Source organism: Coenobita brevimanus, unplaced genomic scaffold (genome assembly GCF_032717465.1).
Source record: "Coenobita brevimanus isolate Jiangsu-jjx unplaced genomic scaffold, ASM3271746v2 jjx.HiC_scaffold_3718, whole genome shotgun sequence".
NCBI classification, from domain to species: Eukaryota; Metazoa; Arthropoda; class Malacostraca; order Decapoda; family Coenobitidae; genus Coenobita; species Coenobita brevimanus.
In genome coordinates this window covers 3,163,664-3,189,320 of record NW_027644770.1, presented here as the reverse complement: position 1 = coordinate 3,189,320, position 25,657 = coordinate 3,163,664, and the positions used below count along the sequence as shown (strand labels likewise).

Sequence of the window (25,657 nt, the reverse complement as noted above, 5' to 3'; positions counted from 1 at the left end):
ATGCTGAGGTATGGAGGTAAGATTGTTGTGGAGTGTATATGGAAGTTGTGTAGATTGGCTTGGGAAGAGGGAAAGGTTCCAGAGGACTGGAAATCAGGTATAACTGTTCCTTTATACAAAGGAAAAGGGGAGAGAGAAGTATGTGGTAACCATAGGGGTATTTGCCTTCTTAGTGTTCGTTTTCGTTTTCGTTTTTAAAGGCTCCAACATGCTTGCATGTGTCAGCCTTGGTCACCTAATGGCGGCTCTTCACACTGCACGATCCATTGCAGCCTCCCTGTTCAGTCCCTTAACTTTAAGGTCACACTTAATGACCTCATCCCATGTCTTTCTCGGTCTGCCCCTCATAATCCCGACCCCAATATTAACACTTCTCACCTTCCTCACCCAATTATCATCCCCCATCCTCTCCACATGTCCAAACCACCTCAATCTACCTCTCCTCATCACAACACCAATACACTCCAGTCCCATCCTACCTCTCAACTCTTCCATTGTAAACCCAGCCCCTCCAGGCCTTGGACGCAGGGACGCACTGCACATCCACCTAATCATTGTCATTTCTGTACGTCTGAGCCGGCGAATATCTTCCTCCTTCACTGCCCAGGTCTCACCGCCATACAGCATTACACTCCTAACACATGCTACATACAAAGACCCCTTAGCACGTAGGGAGAGCCCTCTCAATGTCAGGAGAGGCAAGAGCTCCCTGAACTTCTTCCAACCACTTCTCACCCTAGCCACAGAGCTAGCTCCAGCCCCACCTCCAGCACACAACATGTCTCCCAAATAACAAAACTCTTCCACACACAAGAGATTCACCAGCAAGTTCAATCCTTTCATGTCTGACGATCTCCACCTGCTCACCCCGGCACACCGTACACATAAAATCAGCATTATCTCGCAGTCTACCTCTGATACCACTACATCTCTTATGCACCCATTTATCACACACACCGCACAAGATGGAATTACTTCCCACGCCCTTGTGGCAAACGGCACATGGCCACTCTCCCTCATCTTTGACAGTACCACCACCAACCCTAGATATCATCACTTTTGTTTTATCTGCATTTACCCTTAAACCCTTTTGCCCCATACCATCTCTCCACTTCCTAAACCTTTCCTCTGCCTCCCTTTCATTCTCTGCAATCAACACCAAATCATCAGCATACAACAACTCCCACGGGAGTCCGTTTCTAAAGTCACGTGAAAAGGCTTCAATTACCATGATAAACAACATGGGACTCAAGACTGACCCCTGATGCACACCAACATTCACGGAAAACTCATCACTCAAATCTCCATTCACTCTCACCTGGGTGTGAGCACCCACATACATGGCCATAACCACCCTAACCAGCCACTCCTCAAAGCCAAGCTTTCTCATTGCCCACTTCACCACCTCTCTAGGGACTCTGTCAAAGGCCTTTTCCAAATGAACAAAAACAAAATAAAGATCCCTTCTCCTACCAATATATTTTTCCTGAAGCTGTCGAACAATGAATATGACATCAGTGGTCCCCCTACTTGGCATAAACCCAAACTGCATCTCATCAATATTCACTCTTTCTCTAATCATACCTTCTAAAACTCTCTCCATTACCTTGATTATCTGATCTAAAAGCTTTATACCTCTATAATTTCCTCTTTCCAGGGCATCACCCTTCCCTTTATACACATTTACAATTACACTCTTCAGCCAATCATCTGGGACAACACAGTCATAAATAATCCTATTTATCAGGTCAGTGACTAAACTCACCCCTATATCGCCTGAGGCCTTCAACATTTCAGCAGTCAACCCAGACACAGCTGCTGCCTTCCACACCCTCATCCTGCCTATTGCCTCACTCACAGTAGCAGTATCAATCAAAGGCCAAGGGCCAGACACTGGATCTGCTGGCTCCAAACCTTCCTTGTCCCAGTCAAACTCCTCATTCAACAACCGGTTATAATGCTCTCTCCATGCATCTTTAATATCCTCACTGTAAAATATATGGTAGAATACTCATTGATAGGGTTAGGCATATGACAGAGGAGGTAGTTGGAGAAGAACAAGGGGGATTTAGGAAGGGAAACGGGTGTGTAGATCAGATATTTGTTCTAAGATGTTTAGTGGAGAAGTATCTAGAGAAGGGAAAGAAAGTGTATGCTGCCTTCTTGGACTTGGAGAAAGCTTATGACAGAATAGATAGGCAAGGTATGTGGAAGGTACTAAGAATATATGGAGTGGAGGGGAAATTGTTGAGTGCTGTGAAGAGTATGTACGAAGGAGCTAGGGCTGTGGTTGGAGTGGATGGTGAGCTGAGTGAGTTCTTTGATCTCAGTGTCGGCCTGAAACAGGGTTGTGTGATGTCTCCATGGCTGTTTTATATATACAGTACATGGATGGGGTTGTAAAGGAGGCACAAGGTAGGGCAGTGGATGTGGGGGTGTCTCTAATGAATGAGGGTGAGATTTGGAAGATTCCGGTGTTACTGTTGCTGATGATACAGTATTGTTGAGTGAAGATGAATGGGAGTTGCAAGGTTTGGTGAATGAATTTGGGACAGTGTGTAGGAGGAGGAAGCTGAAAGTTAATGTAAACAAAAGTAAAGTTATGGTGTTTTAGAGGAATGAAGCCACAGAGTGTACAGTGAGGTTGGATGGTGAGGATATGGAGAATGTGAGTGCATTCAAGTACTTGGGTAGTGTGATGAGTAAGGATGGAACTTTGGGGGATGAAGTACATGAAAGGGTACAGCAGGGAAGGAAGGTTGTTGGTTCACTAAAAAGAAGCAGTGGTGGGAAATAGGGAGGTGAGTATGGAAGTTAAGATGTCACTGCATGATGGTATTGTGATCCCTACCCTGATGTATGGAAGCGATGCGTGGACCTTGCAAGAGGGGAACAAGTCATGAGTAAGAGCAGTGGAAATGAGTTACTTGAGAGGAGCATGTGGAATGACATGGAGGGACAGGTTGACGAATGAAGAAGTGAAGGAACGTTGTGGGATAGATGTGGATGTGGTTGAGAAGATTAGGAGAAATACACTGAGGTGGTTTGGACATGTGGAGAGAATGGAGAATGAAAGACTGACTAAGAGGGTGTATGTAGGTGAGGTGGAGGGAGGGAGAGGGAGACCGAGGATGAGGTGGAGGGATGGTGTTGAGAGTTATATGAGGGAGGGGGGGGGTTGAGTTGGGGGGAGGGTAGTCAAATGGTGGGTGACACAGCGACTTGGAGGCGTTTTGTCTGCAGCCACCCTTTGTAGGATTAGGGCGTCGGGCTATAGATAGATAGATAGATAGCCAGGAAAGATGGGAGAAATAGGAAGAGAGGAGGACAGACACAGGAAAGGAATGATAAAGGTGAAGGAAGAAGAACTACATCAACTGAGTGGATGATGGTAAGAAATAGACTAGAGGAGACAGACATGGAAAAGGAATGGTAAAGGTGAAGGAAGAAGTAGGCAGCACTACATCAAGTGAGTGGATGATCGTAAAAAATAGGAGAAAGGAGACAGACACAGAAAAAGAATGATAAAGGAGAAGGAAAAAGTAGGCAGCACTACATCAAGTGAGTGGATGATGGTCAGTAGCACCTACCACCAAAGACATATGTTTTAGTAGGCTATTAATTATACAACCCAATCAGTTTTTTGTACAGTCCACAACAAATATGTTTTCAATTTTGGCTTTCAGATCGTTTGAGTCCAAGGTCAATTTGTTACAAGTTGTTTCACCCCTACTAACCTCAACTAACATAATCTAACCTAACCTAACAGAGCCTAACCTAACTTAACCTAACCTAACATAGCCTAACCAACCTTAACCTAGCTTTACCTAACCTAACTCAGTGGAGTGACATGGGAATGAATGGCCTTTGGGTCTGAATCAGTGTATTGTAATGCCCTTTGTATCATTATGTTATTTCCCCAGAATTTGTGTCATAAATGAAGTGCACAGTTATGAATCTTACTCCCTCTCATAAAATATTCATCGTTTGTTAACCCGGGCTTTCCTTCAGTTGTCCCATCCCTTCACCAAGACCTTGATTTACTTTCTTAGGTTGTAGGTGGTGGCTACCATCATCCACTCATTTAATGTAGTGCTGCCAGCTTCTTCCTTCACCTTTATATTTTATTTTATTTAATATTTGTCTGTGTCTACCCTCCTCTCTTCCTGGTTTCATCATCCATTTACATGATGTAGTTCTGCCTACTTCTTCCTTCACCTTTACCATTCATTTTCCATGTCTGCCCTCTTCTCTTCCTACTCATTTATTCATTTGATGTAGTGCTGCCCACTTTTTCCTTCTGCTTCATTGTTATTTTTATTTTTATTTTTTTTATTTATTTTTTTTTTTATGTGTCCGACTCTGGCCATAGGCTTCACAGCCTGCTCTCAAGGCCCAGTAGTCCTCCTACATACCATACACCTCTCTACATGTCACCACTTCAGCGCTAACACCCACTGTCCATACTGAATACATGCTAGGGCTGTCTCATACAGGACTGGTGTACTGGTATTAGCGGTACTTTATGACATGTCGGCGGGTCATCTGGTAGATCAGGAAAGTCTGCTTTTATGAAATTCAGATCCTTAAACTGTTCCCTGCCCCAGCCAGGATTCGAACCTGGGTCCATCAGGACTGCAGGCCGCATCTCTACTGATTCAGCCACCGCCCTCCTCTCTTCCTGTTTCTCCCATCTTTCCTGTCACTTTTTATTACTTTTTTCCTTTTCAGGTGGCATAACATTGAGTGACAAGCACTGGGTGGTAACCATATAACCAACCCATATGTATTCCCTACGTGTCAGCAAATGGGTTGGTGGAGAGTTAGTGCCCCTCCCTGGCAAACAACTAACTCAAACATGAAAAACCACCCCATATGGGATTATGGCATCCGGCCAGAGATAGGTTGACATAAAAGCACTAACTCAACGACAGCCACCCCTTACTGAATTATGGCATCTGGTAGAGGTAGATAAATACACCCACTGCAAATTGACTTAGGAGCTACACACAGAATTGCTATGGGAGGGTTGTCTGTCTTTGCTTTGTGTTTCCACCTCTATCAAGTGAATTTTTTGGACAAGAAGTAATTGGCAACTCCTTTGGTGTTGGCAGGAGGTGGTGAAACACTCAGCACATCAGTGCTTGCCCAGAAGTGAGAGTGGGAGTATATGTTCCTTTCGTTCCATGCTTGCACCTCCCTCTTTTTTCTTATGCATTACTGTTTGCCCTATTATTTTCCAAGAGTTCAGTTGTCATGCCTGGAAAGTACTGCTCAAGGGATGAGAGGGTCCATATCATTGCATGGAGGCAGGATAATGTCCCTATCAACATGATTTGTGAACGTACTGGATGCACGAAGTCGACCGTCATGAAGATTCTTGCTGCAGCGCGCAGCCTGCCACCTGATGTTGTACCAGAGCACAAGCATGGCGGTGGAAAGAAGAGGACGACTTCCAGAGGTAGAGATACGCTTCTGAAGAATCCTTGACTGACAGCAGCAGAATTGAAGAGAATGCATCCCCAGCTGTTACAAGATGTCTCAATTCGAACTATTCAACATACTTGCAGAAGGAGCTGGGTTTGCCAAGCTGCATTGTAGCCAAGAAGCCACTTCTTACTGACTGCATGAAGAAGCAGCGCATTCAGTTTGCCAAGAAGTATGCACACTGGACATCGGATGAGTGGAGAAAAGTTACGTTTTCTGATGAAAGTACGTTTAAAGTGTTCCAGGTGCGTTCTGCCAGGGTTCATCGCCCTGCCTCCCATAGTCAATATGACCCTGCTTACATGGTGCCAACTGTTAAGCATCCACAATCAGTAATGGTATGGAGGTGTTTCTCAGGTGAAGTGGGAAGGGGAGGCCTCTACTTTCTTCCTAAGAACTTGGTGATGAATGGTGGCCAGTACATTCAAGTTCTGAAACATCAGTTGTTAAACTTTTTTGCTATTCATGGGTGCGACTTTTTCATGCACGATTCAGCTCCATGTCACAGGTCAAGAAAGGTGACAAAATGGCTTCAGGATAATCGGATTGAGGTCCTCGACTGGCCTGGCAACAGTTTGGATCTAAATCCGATAGAAAACTGCTGGGCAGAGATGAAGAAAATCACGGCAGAGAAGAAGACACCCAATCTGGACAACCTCAAGACTAAACTGACAAATGTTTGGTGCAAAGAAATGTCCTTAGATTACTTTAGAGATCTAAGTGATTCCACGCCAAAACGCAGCCAACTGGTTCCTGAAAAACAAGGGAAATATGATTTCATATTAATGAATGGCATTTCATGGACAAGCATTGTGATATACTGTGATGTCTGTGTTTTTTAATACCTTGTGGGGGGAGGTCCTAAGTCAATTTGTGGTAGCTGTAGTACTCTTTTGGCACTTTGTTACCCAGGAAAGTTTAGGTTGGGAGCCATTCCATGTCAGGTGGATCAGTGGTCCCCACCTTACCATCTCAGATTTGGCTCAAATTTTTTAGAGATTCCTTTTCACCTAAAATGAAGCTTTACGAAGCTTGAGTTTCATATCTATTGTGGTCGTGGCAACAGGCCTGCAACAAAAATGGGTCCTTTATCGGGGACAACGATCACCAAATTATTTTTCCCATTTTGAAGTGCTTGCCATTGCACACTGGAAGCTCTGACTGTCCTCAAAATTTAGTTCCTGGATCAGTTTTTTGTGTACATTCAGAAAATCTGGTGCCCTGGTCTCTCGAATGCGTAGATTTTTCACTAAAAATTTACCAAAGTGACCAAAAAAGAAAAGGTTTACTGTATCTCATTTTTAGACACTCAGGGATTTGTAATGCGGTTAACCCAGTAGGCTCCTACTGTAAAGCAAGAAACTACCATTAATATACAGTGTGAAGCAGGTTTTGAATTTTGATGAGACTGGACTGTCCTCATGAGACATTCCTTGGAATAGAGGAAAAGTCCACACCAGGGTTCAAGGCCTCAAAGGACCGGTTTACACTGCTGCTGGGAGGCAATGCTGAGGGTGACCTCAAGTTGAAGCCGCTGCTGGTCTACCACTCCAAGAACCCCATTGCTCTGGTGGGGTGTGTGAAGGAGGATTTAGGGATGATTTGGAAATCAGACAAGACAGCCCAGTTTTGTGTGTGTGTGTGTGTGTGTCCGACTCTGGGCATTGGCTTCACAGCCTGCTCTCAAGGCCCAGTAGTCCTCCTACATACCATACACCTCTCTACATGTCACCACTTCAGCGCTAACACCCACTGTCCATACTGAATACATGCTAGGGCTGTCTCATACAGGACTGGTGTACTGGTATTAGCGGGGGTACTTTTTATGACATGTCGGCGGGTCATCTGGTAGATCAGGAAAGTCTGCTTTTATGAAATTCAGATCCTTAAACTGTTCCCTGCCCCAGCCAGGATTCGAACCTGGGTCCATCAGGACTGCAGGCCGCATCTCTACTGATTCAGCCACCGCCCTCCTCTCTTCCTGTTTCTCCCATCTTTCCTGTCACTTTTTATTACTTTTTTTCCTTTTCAGGTGGCATAACATTGAGTGACAAGCACTGGGTGGTAACCATATAACCAACCCATATGTATTCCCTACGTGTCAGCAAATGGGTTGGTGGAGAGTTAGTGCCCCTCCCTGGCAAACAACTAACTCAAACATGAAAAACCACCCCATATGGGATTATGGCATCCGGCCAGAGATAGGTTGACATAAAAGCACTAACTCAACGACAGCCACCCCTTACTGAATTATGGCATCTGGTAGAGGTAGATAAATACACCCACTGCAAATTGACTTAGGAGCTACACACAGAATTGCTATGGGAGGGTTGTCTGTCTTTGCTTTGTGTTTCCACCTCTATCAAGTGAATTTTTTGGACAAGAAGTAATTGGCAACTCCTTTGGTGTTGGCAGGAGGTGGTGAAACACTCAGCACATCAGTGCTTGCCCAGAAGTGAGAGTGGGAGTATATGTTCCTTTCGTTCCATGCTTGCACCTCCCTCTTTTTTCTTATGCATTACTGTTTGCCCTATTATTTTCCAAGAGTTCAGTTGTCATGCCTGGAAAGTACTGCTCAAGGGATGAGAGGGTCCATATCATTGCATGGAGGCAGGATAATGTCCCTATCAACATGATTTGTGAACGTACTGGATGCACGAAGTCGACCGTCATGAAGATTCTTGCTGCAGCGCGCAGCCTGCCACCTGATGTTGTACCAGAGCACAAGCATGGCGGTGGAAAGAAGAGGACGACTTCCAGAGGTAGAGATACGCTTCTGAAGAATCCTTGACTGACAGCAGCAGAATTGAAGAGAATGCATCCCCAGCTGTTACAAGATGTCTCAATTCGAACTATTCAACATACTTGCAGAAGGAGCTGGGTTTGCCAAGCTGCATTGTAGCCAAGAAGCCACTTCTTACTGACTGCATGAAGAAGCAGCGCATTCAGTTTGCCAAGAAGTATGCACACTGGACATCGGATGAGTGGAGAAAAGTTACGTTTTCTGATGAAAGTACGTTTAAAGTGTTCCAGGTGCGTTCTGCCAGGGTTCATCGCCCTGCCTCCCATAGTCAATATGACCCTGCTTACATGGTGCCAACTGTTAAGCATCCACAATCAGTAATGGTATGGAGGTGTTTCTCAGGTGAAGTGGGAAGGGGAGGCCTCTACTTTCTTCCTAAGAACTTGGTGATGAATGGTGGCCAGTACATTCAAGTTCTGAAACATCAGTTGTTAAACTTTTTGCTATTCATGGGTGCGACTTTTTCATGCACGATTCAGCTCCATGTCACAGGTCAAGAAAGGTGACAAAATGGCTTCAGGATAATCGGATTGAGGTCCTCGACTGGCCTGGCAACAGTTTGGATCTAAATCCGATAGAAAACTGCTGGGCAGAGATGAAGAAAATCACGGCAGAGAAGAAGACACCCAATCTGGACAACCTCAAGACTAAACTGACAAATGTTTGGTGCAAAGAAATGTCCTTAGATTACTTTAGAGATCTAAGTGATTCCACGCCAAAACGCAGCCAACTGGTTCCTGAAAAACAAGGGAAATATGATTTCATATTAATGAATGGCATTTCATGGACAAGCATTGTGATATACTGTGATGTCTGTGTTTTTAATACCTTGTGGGGGGAGGTCCTAAGTCAATTTGTGGTAGCTGTAGTACTCTTTTGGCACTTTGTTACCCAGGAAAGTTTAGGTTGGGAGCCATTCCATGTCAGGTGGATCAGTGGTCCCCACCTTACCATCTCAGATTTGGCTCAAATTTTTTAGAGATTCCTTTTCACCTAAAATGAAGCTTTACGAAGCTTGAGTTTCATATCTATTGTGGTCGTGGCAACAGGCCTGCAACAAAAATGGGTCCTTTATCGGGGACAACGATCACCAAATTATTTTTCCCATTTTGAAGTGCTTGCCATTGCACACTGGAAGCTCTGACTGTCCTCAAAATTTAGTTCCTGGATCAGTTTTTTGTGTACATTCAGAAAATCTGGTGCCCTGGTCTCTCGAATGCGTAGATTTTTCACTAAAAATTTACCAAGGTGACCAAAAAAAAAAGGTTTACTGTATCTCATTTTTAGACACTCAGGGATTTGTAATGCGGTTAACCCAGTAGGCTCCTACTGTAAAGCAAGAAACTACCATTAATATACAGTGTGAAGCAGGTTTTGAATTTTGATGAGACTGGACTGTCCTCATGAGACATTCCTTGGAATAGAGGAAAAGTCCACACCAGGGTTCAAGGCCTCAAAGGACCGGTTTACACTGCTGCTGGGAGGCAATGCTGAGGGTGACCTCAAGTTGAAGCCGCTGCTGGTCTACCACTCCAAGAACCCCATTGCTCTGGTGGGGTGTGTGAAGGAGGATTTAGGGATGATTTGGAAATCAGACAAGACAGCCTAGTTTTGTGTGTGTGTGTGTGTGTGTCCGACTCTGGGCATTGGCTTCACAGCCTGCTCTCAAGGCCCAGTAGTCCTCGTACATACCATACACCTCTCTACATGTCACCACTTCAGCGCTAACACCCACTGTCCATATTGAATACATGCTAGGGCTGTCTCATACAGGACTGGTGTATTGGTATTAGTGGGGGTACTTTTATGACATGTCGGCGGGTCATCTGGTAGATCAGGAAGGTCTGCTTTTATGAAATTCAAATCCTTAAACTGTTTCCTGCCCCAGCCAGGATTCAAACCTGGGTCCATCAGGACCGCAGGCCGCCTCTCTACCGATTCAGCCACCGCTCAGACATCTGTTCTTCATATTTTCACTCCCACCTCTCTTGTGTCCTCGAGAGGTATGCCTTCAAGAACTTAGCCGACAGATTACTCGTGGTGGTCACCCTACTGTGATAAAGGACCGGGAAAGCAACAAAGAAGTGGTGTTCCTGCCCCCCATCACCACGTCCTTGTTGCAACCCATGGACCAGGGGGTGATCGTGACGTTTAAAGCTTGCTACGTCCATCGCACTATGCAGCAGTTGGTGAGGGCCTGTGACAGCGATGACAAGAAGACAGTGCAAAGGTTCTGGAAAGGGTATAATATACGCCACGCCAGTGAGAACATCACTGCTGCTTGGCGGCAAGACGGTGTGTGACGGAAGCTGTGGCCAGAGTGCATTCACTGGCTTCCACAAGGGCGTGCAAGCTCCGCCTGTCCAGCGTGTGTGGCAGGATATAGTCAAATTGTCGCGCGAGGCGGGCTTCGGGGAGGTCGACAAGGATGATGTGTTGGAGGTTCTCGAGAGCCACAGGAAGGAGCTCAGCAATGAGGAGTTTCTCAATATGGAGAGCCAGCGGGTGCACCAGGAGGCAGAGGAGGAGGAGGTTGTGCCTGAGGTCCGAGCTCTAAACATCAAAATCCTAAATTAGATGCTGATGAAGCTGGATGAGATAATTGACCTTATGCAGACAAATGAACCCTTCCAAGGACGAAGCAAGGTCACAGCTAATTGGCACAAGGAGGGGATGAAAGTCTACAGGATGATGCTGGAGGAGAAGAAGAGGACCGCCAGGCAGACTACGATCACAGCCTTCTTCAAGCAGGCCTCCACCACACCAGCAAGTCACACAGGATCTCCCCAGCCCTCGATGAGCAGAGCATCTGCCCAGCCTTCAGCCAGCAGAGCATCTGCCCAGCCTTTAGCCAGCAGAGCATCTGCCCAGCCTTCAACCAGCAGAGCATCTCCCCAGCCTTCAACCAGCAGAGAAACACCAAGGGATAACTGCTGAGGACGTGCTCGGTCCATTGTGCTGGACCTAACCTCCAGCTGATCCCCTTCTCCCGTGTCACCTGTGTCTCAACTAAGGCACTCTGCCACTCCATCGCTGCCTTCCTCGTCCCACCCTCCATCTCCCACACCACCTCGGCCATTGTCTCTGTCTTCCTCGCCACAGCGTGAGCCACCGCAACTGACTCCATCGCTACCTCATCATTTATCGCAGCTGTCTCCCGCACCACCTCCTGTGTCATTGCATCGCACTCCATCGCCACCCCCAGAGCCATCGCATCGCACTCCAACACCTTCGCCTGAGTCATTGCATCACATTCCATTGCCTCTGCCTGAGTCATCGCATTGCACTCTATTGCCACTCCCACAGCCAGTGCATCAGTCTCCCTTTACCATCACCCCAAATTCCCAGGCTTCCCCCCCCTCCTGATCCTTCCCTGGAGATGGGGTTTGAGGGCTTTGAGGAGAAGGATTGAGTGTTGGGGAGCCTGGGGGGGGATAGCAAGGATGATGACCAGGACCAGACAGACTTAAAAGAAGTGATGAGAGGTGTTTGATATTTTCTAACGTATTCCTTATAATTTTCAGGCTTTATTTGTTGCTTTCAGTGAGTTATTTACAGGTGTTAGGCTTGGGTTAGCTTCCTTGACAGCTGTTAGGCCATTTAGATTGCCTTTAAACTTGTTTTTGGGCTAATCTGGGTGGGTTTTGGACTTGGTTTGGGAGAAACCCAAGGCTGGTAAATGGTCCACATTGAAATACATGTTAAAAGTACCCCGATATACGATACCCCGCCTAATGATGGGCTTTTACCTAACGAGTTATATCATTAAACTGGGGTATGCCTGTATATACATCAGTTATTTTTACGTTATTTTCCTACTAGTAAGTTACTGTGTCCTCCCAGCCTTCTCCATGATGATTTTAGGTATGTCATTTAAGTATATACATCAATTATTTTTACGTTATTTTTCTTCTGGTAAATTACTCTGTCCTCCCAGCCTTCTCCAACGTTCTTTTTCACTTGGTCTCCCATCTCCTTTTGTTCCCCTTTCAGGTCCCCACTTGTCTTCAGTTTATTGATTTAACTTTTTCTCGTATTCTTCCACTTCGTCCGGTGTCCTTGCCACCATGGCTCCTGCCTCCTGCTGTGGTCTGCCCTTTTCTTGCCTTTTTAAGTCTCTTCTTCCTCTACATACACTTTGCCCTGTCACTCATCTGTCACACATATCTTTACTGATGGCTCTAAATTTTGCCATGGTGTCAGGTTTGCTGTTCCCTAATGCCTCGTTCAAAAGTATCCTTCCTTCTTTGCAAGTATTCTCGCTGCAGAACTGTATGCTTTTGTCTGCCTAGATTTTCTTCCTCCATCTTTTTTACCTTCTGATGCTGTCTGCACTGACTTCCTCACATGCCCCACCTTCCTTTCATCCTCCGATCACTAAATTCAGGAATGACTGTCCTGTCTTTGTTTATAGAAAAAAAAAAAAAAAAAAAGTCACGTGCTGGGTCCCAAGCCATATTGGGATTACTGGTAATGAACACAATGACTCACTGGCATGTTACGCTATGCCCTGCAGCTCTCGGCCTTGTAGCTATATGTATGTTTAAATACTTGGGTAGTGTGATGAGTAAGGATGGAAGTTTAGAGGGTGAAGTGCTTGAAAGGGTACAACAAGGAAGAAAGGTTGCTGGCTCCTTGAAGGCAGTGATAAGAAACAGGGAAGTGAGCATGGAAGTGAAAAAGTTATTACATGATAGTATTGTAATACCAATTGTTATATATGGAAGTGAAGCTTGGACCTTGTCAGAGGGACAGAAGTCAAGAGTGAGAGCATTGGAAATGAGTTATTTGAGAGGAGCACGTGAAGTCACATGGAGAGAGAAACTGACAAATGAGGAAGTGAAGGAGCATTGTGGTGTTGATGTGGATGTCATAGGAAGCATTAGGAGAAACACACTGAGGTGGTTTGGCCTTGTGGATAAGATGGAGAGTGATGAGGAGAGTGTATGTGTGTGAGGAGTGAGGTGGAGGGGGGGAGAGGGAGAGAGAGGCCAAAGATGAGATGGAGGGATGGAGTGGAGAGGAATATGAGGGAGAGGTGTGTGAGCTGCGAGCAGGGCAGTGAAATGGCGGGGGACAGGGCGACATGAAGGTGATTTGTTTGTGGCTACCCCTTTCAGGATTAAGGTGTCTGGCAATAGACAGATAGATTAAACATCTCTAAGAGCGAGGCCTCATAGCCACCTTGCTGCTACCTGCTGGTCGAAGAGGTGTGAGAGGATTACATAAATGAAATGCTTCCTTTCAGATTGCCACACCGCAACCCACTGCAATGGTCAAGGTCTGGAGGACATTTTTGTCTCTTAGGGATCTCGTACCGCAAGCTATTGCAGTGGTCGAGGTGTGGAGTCCATTTTTGTCTTCCTTTGGGGGCCCATACCGCAAGCTACTTCAATGGTCGAGGTGTGGAGGGCATTTTTGTCTACCTTAGGGGTCCCGTGCCGCAGCCAACCTTCACCGTCTCACACCCTAGTTGAGAGGGTGGCCTGGTCTCGGGTCCCATCATCCCTGCTTGATGCTCCCAGCCCGGTGTCTGACCGCTTTGCTCCTCTGATGCCTCAAAGTAATGCTTTGGAAGACAAGACTCCCAGTGACCCCATCCCAGTCGAGCCCATTGTAGTGTCCACATCTCCAGCCTCATATGCAGATGTTGTGATACACTCTTCTCAGTCACCTCACCCCAAGTAATCGCCTCGTCCCCAACATCTGGCTAGTAGACGCCCGCCTCCCTCCGGTGATTGGGGAGCTGAGGAGGAACTGTTGGCCGCTCTGGTCTGAACTGAGGATAGGGGCACCTCTCAGCCTCCTCCTAATAGGAAACATGTCTGTATACTTCCCCTCGCCTACCACCGCTAAACTCGGATTCATCCATCGGTAACGGCACTTATTCCATCACCCCTGACTTTTTCGCTCCTCTTTTTTTAATCCTACCTGAAGCACTTCCCACTTCTTTGCAAGACTTTAACCTCTTGGACATCTGTAAGCAGCTTCTGCCTGGGATTTCAGAACTTGTCCCTCCTTCATGATGGGCCTCCCTGTGCACTTAATGCTTTTGTTATGGAATGCACACTCCTTGGTTGGGAAAACTCAGGATTTTAAATGTTTGTAGATGAACTTCGGCCAGCATTTATAGGAGTGTGTGAGATATGGTTATGCCCGATGATCAATTTCAACCTACGGGTCTACGTCCTCTTTCGCGAGGACAGATTCCCCAAGTTGGGAGGGGGGGTTGGCTGTTATGGTTAGGGAGGACGTCAAGTGCTGGCATCTTATCCTGTCGTGATTTGAGGACAGCGTACTGGAGATCATGGCAGTCCAGGTGGAGTTGGCAGGTGGCTGGGCATCTGTATTGGTGGCTTACAATCCATGCCAGTCTTTGGGGCAGGGCGAATTATATGGCTCAGATTCCTTGCCTGGCCCTGGTTCCCGGTGACTTCAACACACATCATCGGTGCTGGGAACCAGATCTTCTGGACAGTTCCCGGAATGTCTCGGGTTCCTCAGCATTCAGTTTCCTCTTCAACTCATCATGGTTCACTCTCCTCTCCCCGGCAGGTCTACATACTCAGTTTGGTCCGCACACAGCTGCTGCTTCAGTCTTTGATCTCTGTATAGGTGAGCTGAGGTTCATAGAGGCTGAATTCTCCCTTGGCTCGCACCTAGGTAGCGATCATCTTCCCCTGCTTCTTCGTTTTCCAGACTTACGATTGGGGGAACCATGCCCATTTGGATGGAGTGAAAAATTACATTTTTAGTTATCAAGTGTCATGGGTGCTCAGAAGTTGTGACATGATAAAATAAACTTTCCATAAAAAAATATAAACTGTCTTAGAATCTTCACCGGCCTCAGGAGCATTGAATATTTTCCTTTTTTGTATTTTCAGGGTTGATACAATTCTTAATGCAGGCATCTTTCAATCTATTTTTGCTTGAGATTGATATGTCCCCATATCTTAAAGTGCTAGAAAAGTTTGAGATATGATGTCATTGAAAAGTAAAGGAAAACTTAAAATACGGAGAAGTACTGAAAGCCCCATATTTGGCCCACCAAAAGAGCTTACTCATAATACACTGCCTACGTATGAGGATATTGTTCAAGCTTTGTTGCAGAAAAGATGCCAACTAATTCAAGAAGGAGTAAAAAATCCTCAAGTGAATTGTTTTCTATGTAGCAGTACAAGTGGAAGAGATTTGGAAAAAGGCCAACATTCCTACATGTCATCATTACTGCATCATCACTCGAGTCAAAGTATGCTACCAGAAATACCTTAGACGTTTGAAGCCAATGAAAGGAAGAAATGAAACAGACTCCTGTGAGGACATGTTAGACCAATTCATGAAGAAAGCCATGAAACTTTCTGACATAGCTTCTTGTAAATGTGTCGACTCTTCCAGGTGCCACTGTGAAAAGGAAAAGGAAGTTCCTAAGTGCGAGCAGGAATTTTTGACTGACCAGCAATCTACAAGGAAGATGATAATTGGTGCACTTGATGTAACAGTAACTCAGAGGCTAACTGTAAGGGAGAACAGAAAACAAAATGAAAAACCGCCCCTAGCCCAGTCACAACATGGCTTTAGGCCACTACACTCCACAAACACCCTTCTTACTGACCTTACACAGAGAGTTTTCGATGGCATGAATTCAGCTAGGCCACCACACAGAACACTTCTAATCACACTAGACATTAGCAAAGCTTTTGATGCCATCCCCTGCCACAACCTCACAAACAAAATACTCAACACAAACATGCACAATAACACAAAAAAATGGTTGGCAGACTACTTAGCAGGCAGATGTGCACACGTAACATTTGCCGGTCAGTCTTCCAACATCAGAAACTTCACAAACGGCATCCCCCAAGGATCTGTTTTGTCCTCTTCACTCTTTAACCTATACATGCACGACATACCCACACCCCACACACCACAGATACACATAGCTTCCTATGCAGATGATGTAACACTTACATGTATGCACCAAAATGCAAACACAGCTGCACACATCATTCAGCCTTACCTCAACACACTACATAAATGATTCACCACAAACAGGTTTGAAATAACCCCAGCCAAATCTACAGTGACCCTTCTCACAAGCTGGACAGCAGAACACAGTCACATCCCACACCTCACCATAAACAACACTCCCCTACCACACACACACACACACACCCAAAATCCTTGGTGTAACATACAACACATCAATGTCATTTAAACAACACATCACAAACATTAAAAATAAAATAACACCAAGACTCAGTGCTTTAAGGTCACTTTCCCTTACAACATTCGAACACAACAAAGAAACCACCACCACATTATACAAACAATACATACGTTCAGTGATGAATTATGCAAGCCCTGCCTGGGCTTCTAACCTCACCAAAACACACTACAACACACTACAGACCATACAGAACAAGGCCCAAAAAATAATCACAGGCTGCACAGCTACTACACCCACAGACCACTAACATCAAAAAACCAAAGTCCTCAAAGTCAAGGATCACCTAGACATGAGAGGCACCCAGTTTCTTGCTGCAGCCTCCACAAACCCACAGCATCCACTGTATTACATGGCAGCACATCCACACACACCAAGGAACATCAAAACAACACCCAGCACACGATGCCATACACAAATACTGTCATCTCTCCCCCCTCGCCCACCTCAGACCAGCTTCCAGAAGCATATCCACACTCAGATCACTTGCCGCTCCATTCAGTCACTTAAAGACAACACACACCTACATGCACGGCCTCCTGACATCCACCCCTCTGAATCCTATCTTACTCGTGAGGACAGGGTCCACCTGGCCAGGCTGAGATGTGGGCACCATCCAGCCCTCTTAAGCTACCAGAAGAGGCTGGATGACTCCGTCACAGATGCCTGTCCAGGATGCAACACAGCACCCCATACTATTAAGCACATTATGGAAGACTGCATTGCACACAATCACCTACGCCAACAACACAACATACACTCTTTGAGAGCTCTGTGGGAAAGCCTGGTCTCAGTCATGGCCTTCCTAAGGGACTCGGGGCTGTTCGGCCAGACTGCCTAGGAAACAACTACTACAACTACTGGCATCACAGGCTACAGTGGACCAGCCATGTGATTATTGTGAGAAAGAAACTGACTCGGAGAATGACTCAGATGGCAAGCCACTTGAAAAGAAGGAAGTTGATGCTCCTCCTAGAATAGAAACAAACAAACCAGTCAGTTATCAGATGAGACAGTCGCTTCCAAGAGAATGTGACAGAAGAGGACTATCAGGTCAAGCAGGTGCTGCCATTTGTTCAGCTGTATTGCAGGATTATTGATCATAATGACTCATCTGCAGTACTAGATCATAGCAAAATTAGATGAGAGAGGGAAACATGAGAAGGCAGTTCTCAAAAAAAGACAGTTCACCACTTCATTTGGATATTGGCCTTTATTTTGATGGTAGAAATGACCTTACTTGTGTTATGGAAAAGAGAGACAATAAAATGTACCGTACTGTACCAGAGTAAAGGAGGAGCACATTGGTATGTTGACAGAGCATGAATCAATTTACATTGGTCATATTACACTAGTGTTAAGTAAAGCTGTTGATACTGTTGAGAGTATTACCAGCTACCTATCTTCTTCCAGTATTGACCAAGACAGAGTGATTGCTGTTGGGTGTGACGGAACAGCAGTGAACACCGGAGCCAAAGGAGGTATTATAAGATTACTCGAGCAACATTTCCAGAAACCTTTACAGTGGTTCATCTGCCTGCTGCATATTAACAAGCTGCCTCTTCGCCACCAAGCTTGATTGAATGACACATGGACCAAAGGCATTCTGGGGACCTGTTGGCACCTTGCTAATGAAATGTAACGCTTCAGTCATAGATTTGGAGCCAATACCTGGACCGAAACTTCCACAAATAGATTTGTCTCAGTTAAGTACTGACCAGAAGTACATGTATGAAATGAGTGGAGCAGTCCCCACTGGCTACTGTAACGAAGATCTGGCAAACCATCGTCCTGGTCCCCTAGTTCATTCACGGTGGTTAACAACTGCTTGTAGATCGATGCGCCTGTATATCAGAACCAAGAAGCCTTCAGCTAATTTAGTCACAATAGTATGTTGTGCAGGTTTATGTTCCAGTCTTGTTTGCTCTCATATCAAAACCATCGTGCTCTGAAGGCCCTCGTCATCTATGGAAACTTTGCTCATCAACTAGGTATCTACCAGATCACCTTTGTGACCTTGTCAGTAAGGTAATCAGTCAAAATGGATTTTTTGCTAACAAGGAGAACATTCTACTGGCAGTGTTAGAAGATGAGCGCCCATCAGTTTAAGAAGTGGCTGTCCGCAGAATACTTCATGCAAGATCATCCTTCACTCTGACTTATACGGTCTGGCAGTTCAAGCCGCCTGAAATCAACTTTGAGGCCACTGACTACACTGATTTGATTATAAGTTGGCAAGAAGAGACTCGTTTGGAGCCACCCGTACTGCAAGGAATACCAGAGAAACAGCTGTGGCATTCTGTATGGCTGGACATTCCATAATCAGATGGAAAATATCAGTTTCACTTTTCTAGCTTTCCTTGCCACACACAAGCTGTTGAGAGAGGAATCAAGCTAGCAACAGAAGCTGCAGGTTCAGTTCATGGTCAAGAAAGAAGACATGGATTTATCAAAGCAAAGATAGCCTCCCAGAAAGTAATGCCATCCTTTGATACAAAATCTGAATACCACTAAGAAAAAGCCTCAGACGTGTTCACGTATGGTTGAGTGGTTGGGTGGGCACGGGTGGAATTCGACATGCAGTCGCCTCCTCGTGGTGAATTCTGGGTAATTTTAAGCCAACTGTTTTGCTTAAAATCAGCAAAGAGCTGCATTGGGGGAAGCGGTGGCAGTATCGGTAGAGGCGGCCAGCAGTCCTAATGGACCCAGGTTCAAAGCCTGGCTGAGGCAGGGAACAGTTTAAGGATTTGAATTTCTTAAAAAGCAGACTTTCTTAATCTACCAGAAGACTCGCCGACATGTCATAAAAATACCCCCGCTAATACCAGTACACCAGTCCTGTATTAGACATCCCTAGCATGTATTCAATATGGATGGTGGGTTTTAGCGCTAAAGTGGTGACATGTGGAGATGTAGGAGGACTACTGGGCCCCAAGAAGGACTACTGGGACTTGGGAATGTGCCCTGAAGCCTTTGCTGAGAGTCGGACATGTAAAAAAAAAAAAATTAACTAATAAATATTGATATAAATGCTATATATATGACAATATCTGTTTCTGTTGAATTTTCAAAGACCCTGGGGCCTGTGAAGATGTACAGATAGACCAGTAATATTTTAACACCTTTTATATTCCATTTGGCAACTTTTGATCACCCATGGCATTTCAGAAACCGCAAAAAAAAAAAGACGTCTGTTTTACTCCACCCTAATGCCCATCTTGTCCTCAATGGAGGCTTATGGAGGAGGGCTGGTGGGTCTGTACAGGGGCATTGTCCACTTCCTCTCCTGAGGTGAACCTCCCCCTTGAGGGACTGGCTGGCTCTTTTGCATCATGGCTAGTGAGGGCAGGCCATCGTGCTTTCGCATTGGTGACATGTCGTTCAGTTCGTCGTTGTGGGGTGCCTTGGTGGTTTGAGGTTTGTCGAGAGGCAGTAACGGCCGGGTGCAGAACATGGTATGCATGGCGCTGTTGCCTGTCGGTCACCAATATGCTACTCTGTAAACACCTGAATACAGAATACACCCGTATCATTGCGGCTACCCAATGGGAGGCCTGGTCATTGTTTGTTGCATCCCTTTCATTTTACACATCGTCCACCCATACATGGAGGTTTCTCAGGGCAGTGCATGGCAAGGTGTCCTCATTTTCCTTTCCTCTTTGTCAGGATAGAGTGGACTTATTAACTGATGCATCCTTTTTTGGTTCCAAGTTTGGCATCCCTGTTCCTCTCTCCGACCTGGACCTTCTTATGACAGTGGTTAGTGAAGCAGAGGCTGGTAGACCCCCATCTGGCTTGGTGGATCCTTTTACATCAAGAGAGCTATCTTCAACCATCTCAGCACTGGCCCCTCACAAGGCGGCCAGGCCGGATCTCATCCCATATGAATTTCTAATCCATCTCCCTTTGTCGGGTTGTGACATCCTCCTGGATATATATAATATCAGTTGCTTGACAGGTGTTTTCCAGGAGCCTTGGAAAGTCTCAACTTTTCTCCTGTTCCCAAAGTCGTGTAAGGATCTTGCACATCCTGCAGGATATCACCCCATTTCCCTCCTGCGGTGCATAGGAAAGTTGATGGGTAGGATGGTTGGCACTCATTTACAGTGGTGAGCAGAAACAAACAATATTTTCCTGGAGGAACAGTGTGGTTTTCAGCCAGGCCGGGGCACACTGGATGTCTCACATCAGCTGGAGCATCAGATACAAGAAACTTATCGCAGTAAGGGTGTCATGCTGGCTCTGTTTGTGGATCTAGCAGGTGCTTTCAACTCTGCATCTTATGAGGCTGTTTTACAAACTGGTGTTTGTGGGGAGTCAGGGGTCCCTCTCTCCTGGCTGCGCAATTATTTGATGGGCAGGCAGTTTTGTGTGTCGGTGGAAGGGGCCATGTCTACACCACATCATGTTAGGCACGGTGTTCCTTAGGGATCTGTCTTAAGCCCATTCTTATTTAATGTTCTATCAGATCTTCCACGCCCCCCAGCCACCACCCATGTTGTTTATGCAGGTGACCTTACACTGTTCAGTACAGCTACCACTTTGTTAGAGGCTCAACAGTGCCTCCAAGCTGGGGTGGATGCCCTCCTTCAATGGTTAGGCAGGTGGGGGTTGCAGGTTAATGTTGAGTAATGTGCATTGATGCATTTTACCCTCAAGTGTAGCTTTCCTTCTCTCCCTCATATCTCCCTGGCAGGCAGCCCAGCCCCCTTGCCACACCAAAACACTTTCTTAGGCCTCCGTCTGGATGGACCTGTCCTAACGTGGAAATCCCATATTGAGTACTTAAGATCCTTGTGCTGAAATGCCTGGACATAATGAAAAGTTTAGCTGGGACACGCTGGGGGGCCTCCTGTGAAGTTTTATTGAAATTCTAGTGTTTACATCTTGAGCAAGATACAGTATAGTGTTGATATTTGTGGTTCAGCCTCTCTGTTGGTTTAAGTAGGTTGGAAGTCATCCAGAACAATCCCTTACGGATAGCTTTGGGGCATTTAAGTCCTCCCCAGTGGTCTCCCTACATGTGGAGGCTGGTGTCTTGCCACTAACATGGGCCAGACATCATCATAACTGTTCTACTTATCATCGTATCGAGTCCTTCTCCCCATCCCATCCTCTTCGTGTCCTTTTCACCCATTCTTCTTTTGACCCCTTGCTCCCTCCTGGCCTGTCTGTTCTCATGTCTCTTTCCTTGTCCGTGCCCTTCGCTCCTTCTCTGTCCTCTCCCTCCCTCCTCCTCTTCCTTCCCCAGTCTCCCCTGTGTCCCCTATCCCATCCTGGTCCCTATTGCCTTCCATGTTTAGTCTCACCCTCCACGTCCCCTATTATAAAGCTAGTAATGACCTCTTTACCTCTAACTTATTTAAAGAACTTGTCTGCCTTTGTTATCAAGGATTCCTCCAGGCTTTCACCGATGGCTGCCATTCCTTTACACCACCATCATCCTCAGCAGCCATGCTTGTTGCGGCCTTTTCCATATGTTGACCCTGGAGACTAGATGGGAGCCACTCTGTGCTGGCCTCTGAGTTGTATGCTGTTTTAGGGCCTTACAGTTTGTTAGAGATATGATATCTCCAGGCCAGTAGTTGTTTTCTCTGACTCCCAGTTGTCTCTCTTGCTTTTAAGTGCCTATCCCCCTCCACACATAGGCAGTTAGTGTTTGAGATCCAGTCCATCCTTTTGTCCTTAGACTCCAGTGGGTATTCCATGCATTTCCAATGGATACCTTCCCATGTGGGTGTTTGAGCTAATGAGGTTGTTGATAGAGCAGCTACTATGGCACATTTCTTCCATCCTCTGTGGAACCTTACCCATTGGATTTTGGCAGCAGCTTCCATCCTGGCCTACAGACTTGTCACTCCTGTTGGAATTCAACAATGCCAGCAAGTCTTTCCGTACCACCCTAGGGCATTACAGACAAGATTTCTCCCCCAACCCATGGGTGCGGTCATCATCCCGAGCCTTGGATAGTGCTCTAGTGTGTCTGAGAATAGGTCATGCAGGTGTGGTATCCCATTTATTTAGGATAAATCTAGCTCCAAGCCCTAATCGTCAGTGGTGCCTCAGTGTTGAAGACATTATCTGCCATTTCCTGTTGGACTGTCCCCGCTTTCACTCCCTCTGTGTGAGACTCAGAGATGATTTAGCCTCTGTGGGTATCACTGCCTTCACTCTGCCAGTGTTGTTAGGGGACTGTGTGCAATGGGGTGTATAAAAGCCCATGTTGCGTAGAGTCAAAGCGGGGATCCTCTCTTTGGTGCAGTGGTAACGTGCACGCGTATGAAGCGTGAGGGTCCGAGTTCAAATCCCGGCCAGACCATTGAGTGATTAATTTGTTAAGTTTCAAATCAGTTATTACATGTGGTTTGGCCATCACACATCGGGCTGCTGTCATCTGCCACACTCTGGAGTTCCTGAGGCAGTCGGGGCGTGTACGCCAGCTGTTGCGTCCACAAGTTACCCTTGTTCCCGAGGCAGTCGGGGCGTGTACACCAGCTGTTGCGTCCACAAGTTACCCTTGTTCCCGAGGCAGTCGGGGCGTGTACACCAGCTGTTGCGTCCACATGTTACCCTTGTTCCCATAGCCTGAGATGGCCCTGGTGAGGGTGAATTAGACTTCTGACTACAATGCCCTTTAACACAAGAAGAAGGAAGAGTCTAACGCCCGTATTGTTAAATGATCCCTTCCCCTTCGCGTGAAGGTTCCGCACGAAGGGACCTCTCGTCTCCAAGGAGTACCTTGGTAACGTTAAATCGTCTCTCCCCTTCCCCTTTCCTGTGGTTCCTTCGCGGAGAGGTTGGTACGCCTGAAGGAGATAGAACGTGCGCTTTCCGATGCTCGTCTGAGTTCTCTCTCACATGTTTACAATTCCCCATCGGCTTGGAGCAGAAGAGAAGACGACAACTCAGACATTTTCACCTCAATTATTGATAAGGTAAGCATATTTCCAAGACTTTATGTTAATTTTTAGCTGTTTATTTACGGAGTCTGCCTTTGTGTAACATTAAATAGGTTCTCTGTAGTGTTCATTGCCTAAATTAGTGGTTGCCAAAACTGGCTGGGAACTTTCCATTATTTACCTCAGCGAGAAACATTCTAAACTGATCTCTTTTATCAATGTTCTTTCAGCTAGTATGTGTGATGTTATAGCATAGTTAGTTAAGTCAAGGCAGCGTGTGGCTATGGTGTTGTAGCCTATATTGCGTTTTCCCACAAAACCTAGGTTTTCCTTTTTTTTTTTTTTTTATTGATTCATTTGATTTTGAGCATTATTTCTGGCGGAAATGACCAGATCCGATTTTTTTTTTTTTTACTGTGAGTAGAGGCCTGGGGGTTTTTCAGTGGTTTATTCTATATTTGATTAAATTTCCCTTTAGGTCACATTTAAAAAATTTTACTAGTGGAATCTATTTCAATTTTTTTTTTTTTTTTTTTTTTTATGATTTTGATAATGAAATTTACTGCCAGGGCCAACGGCCATACCACGTTGAGTACACCGCTTCCCGTCCGATCAGCGAAGTTAAGCAACGTTGGGTCTGGTTAGTACTTGGATGGGTGACCGCCTGGGAACACCAGATGCTGTTGGCATCCCTACGTGTCATGTGGGGTTGGTGGAGGATTAGTGCCCCTCCCTGTAAAACAATTAACTCTAAGCCCTTGGCCACCCCGTGTGGGATACATGGCGTCTGGCAATGAAAAATTTACTGCAAAATAGCCTAACCTAGCCTAACTTCACCTAAACCTATCCAAGCCTAACCCAAACAAAACAGAACCTAACCTAAACCAGACCTAGCTTAAACCTAACCTAACTTAACAAATATAAATCATGAGTTCTCAAGGCAGTAATGTTGCTGCTTGTCTCGGATTTCAGGAAAACAAAGAAAATCTGTAGTTAGGTTAGTAATGGTTTGAACCATATAGTGTTGTTACTCAAAATATTCCTCATGGAGACAACTAAAAATTGCAAGACTAAAATCAACAAATTCAAAATTTTACCTAAAGGGAAATAATACTCTTTATTTTTAGGTGATATGGGGGGGGGGCTCTGTATAGCTTTTCCATTGGAAATGTTTCTGATTTCACTTAGATGAGGTTGCTTAATTTCCATGAAGATGGGTGTGGGAGGGGCACAGCTCCCCCACAAACTAGGGTGTGTGTGGGTGGGCGAAGCTCCACCACTGCAATCCTCATGGTTTTTGATGTGTTGAAGAAATATATATATATATATATATATATACGTATATATATATATATATATATATATATATATATATATATATATATATATACGGTATATATATATATATATATATATATATATATATAAACTGCTATATATATATATATATATATATATATATATATATATATATACTGGTATATATATATATATATATATATATATATATATATATATACAGTATATACTGTATATATGTATATACAGTATATATATATGTATATACAGTATACAGTATATATATATATATACATATATATATATATATATATATATATATATTTTTTTCCCATCGTTAGCCTTCAGGGGAGGGGGGCGTGTATCTGCGAATTACATAGCAATATAGAAGATAATGGAATATTAGGATTACATGTTATTTTTCAACACCTCTTTCACAGTGAACTCTGTCATCGGAAAAATGGAAGCTGTAGAGGTTAGCGTACCTGCCAGAACCAGTCCAATTTCCGAACTTGAACGAGACCTTTTATTGGGTCTCATAAGGGAGGAGAAAGTGCTCCAAAACAGGAGCACAGATGGAAAGATAGTGGTGCTGAAGAGGCAGGCATGGACCAGAGTTCTCCAGGATTTTAATGCTCATAATTTGGGCCCGAAGCGCACAGAACTGCAACTCAAAAAATTTGGAAGCGGCTGAAAGTCAAGTAAGTTCAAACACATTGAAATTTAACATAACTTGGAGGATAGTATGGTGTGCGAGATAAATTTCAGTGTTAGGTAATACACAAGAAGATGGAGAGAAGAGGACAGTAAGGAGAGGAGAGAAGAGGACAGTATGGAGAGAAGAGGACAGTATGGAGAGAAGAGGACAGTATGGAGAGAAGAGGACAGTATAGAGCCTATCAGCATTACAACCTAATGTTATAAGCTTACAACTGTTGCATTTAA

At 45.2% G+C, this 25,657-nt stretch overlaps 1 non-coding gene across 1 annotated transcript; it reads left to right on the top strand.

The window, feature by feature from the left end:
- Positions 1 to 23,983: 23,983 nt before the first annotated feature.
- Positions 23,984 to 24,102, top strand: LOC145390258 (5S ribosomal RNA). Its single transcript, XR_013895599.1, has one exon. It is a non-coding gene; the product is annotated as a 5S ribosomal RNA (ribosomal RNA).
- The last annotated feature ends 1,555 nt before the right edge of the window (positions 24,103 to 25,657 follow it).